This window comes from Oryx dammah, unplaced genomic scaffold, assembly GCF_014754425.2.
Source record: "Oryx dammah isolate SB20612 unplaced genomic scaffold, SCBI_Odam_1.1 HiC_scaffold_27, whole genome shotgun sequence".
In the NCBI taxonomy this organism is placed as follows: Eukaryota; Metazoa; Chordata; class Mammalia; order Artiodactyla; family Bovidae; genus Oryx; species Oryx dammah.
Window position 1 is genome coordinate 114,990,582 of NW_024070211.1, and position 1,638 is coordinate 114,992,219.

The window sequence follows — 1,638 nt, forward strand, 5'->3', positions numbered from 1 at the left end:
CTATGGGAAAAAAGAAAAACTAAAATGTGTATTTCTGCTGCTAGGTGCACATTCATATATATAAATTTAGCTTTTGTAATGTGGATATCTACAATCTGTTCAAAAAGTGAATGAATCTGTATCTTGTGTATTATCAAATTGATCTTCATAAAAGCAATCTTCTAATTGGATCTTTGAAGATAAAGGGAATAAAATTACTAGAATGGACAACAGAAGTGCTCAGTGACACTTCAGCACTGGGTAACCCTCAGGTACTTAGAGTCTTTCCAAATACAGAAAGTCATGGATTCTAAAGCACTGAAGAGTGACTTCTTTTGGAGGGCCAAATATATTGCCTGTCATTGTTTCGAATAAGGGGAATGATTGCTGAACTACATGGAAAATAGGGTGGGGAGTGTTGGGTGTGAGGAGGAAGAAGGACTGCAGAAGAAGCAACTGGCAAAAGATTAGCTGATTTAGTTTTGACTTTACTAATTGTTACCATCTATGATTCTCTTCTATGATCCTAATTAATAAATTAACACAGAAGTTTATGTCACACAGTAGTTTTATAATAATACTAAATTATGTAAATATTAGACTTATTTGTGTATTGCAGAATTACTAGGTTTTATATGAATAATTAACCCAGCAAGATAAAATTTTTAAAAATAGATTTCTAAGTTAAAGCATCACCTTTGATAAATACAAAAATCAGGAAATATAGATGTTACTTAAAGTAAAATTCTCTTTCGCTCAGGCCCACAGCGCCAGCAGGATGGGCAAGTGTCGCAGTCTTCCTACTGCCAAGAAGCTCCGTAGCCACTGACAAGACCAGAAGTGGCATGATACACAGTACAAGAAAGCCCATTTGGGCATTGCCCTGAAGGCCAACCCTTTTGGTGGCATTTCTCACGCCAAGGGATTGGTGCTGGAAAAAGTAGGAGTTGAAGCCAAACAGCCAAATTCTGCCATCAGGAAGTGTGTCAGGGTTCAGCTAATCAAGAATGGCAAAAAAATCACTGCTTTTGTACCCAATGATGGTTGCTTGAATTTTATTGAGGAAAACGATGAAGTTCTGGTTGCTGGATTTGGTTGCAAAGGTCATGCTGTTGGTGACATTCCAAGGTTGTCAAAGTAGCCAATGTCTCTCTTTTGGCTTTATACAAAGGCAAGAAGGAAACACCAAGATCATAAATTTTGATGATGAAAGCACGATAGTAATAAATTTTCATATACCAAAAAAAAAAAAGTAAAATTCTACAAGTTCTACCCTGTCAGAGCCCTGCGGACTCTTCTAAGACTCTGTGTTTTACTCATAGTTAAAATTGTATATCTATTTTTGTGCTTATTTGATTAATATCTGTCTCCACATTAAACTATAGATCTGCAAGAGCTAATTTTGATCATTGTTGTATCTCCAGCATCAAATGCAATGCTTAACACATAATAGGTACTCAAAAAAATTTTTTGTTGATCCAAAGCAATTAATAAATATATAAATAAAAATAATTTATATTAAATTTCAAATAATAGAGTCTTTACCATCTAAAGTAACTGGTATAAGAATTCTCATACATTACTCTGTAAATTATAGAAAATGGGTAATGCAAATGATTCTTGTCCTTAGAAATGCAAATAAGTTATATACAACAGAAT

The 1,638-nt window shown here is 34.2% G+C and overlaps 1 pseudogene; it reads left to right on the plus strand.

Annotated features, from left to right (window-relative positions):
- The first annotated feature begins 757 nt into the window (after positions 1-757).
- On the plus strand, positions 758-1,231 carry LOC120854298 (annotated as a pseudogene).
- The last annotated feature ends 407 nt before the right edge of the window (positions 1,232-1,638 follow it).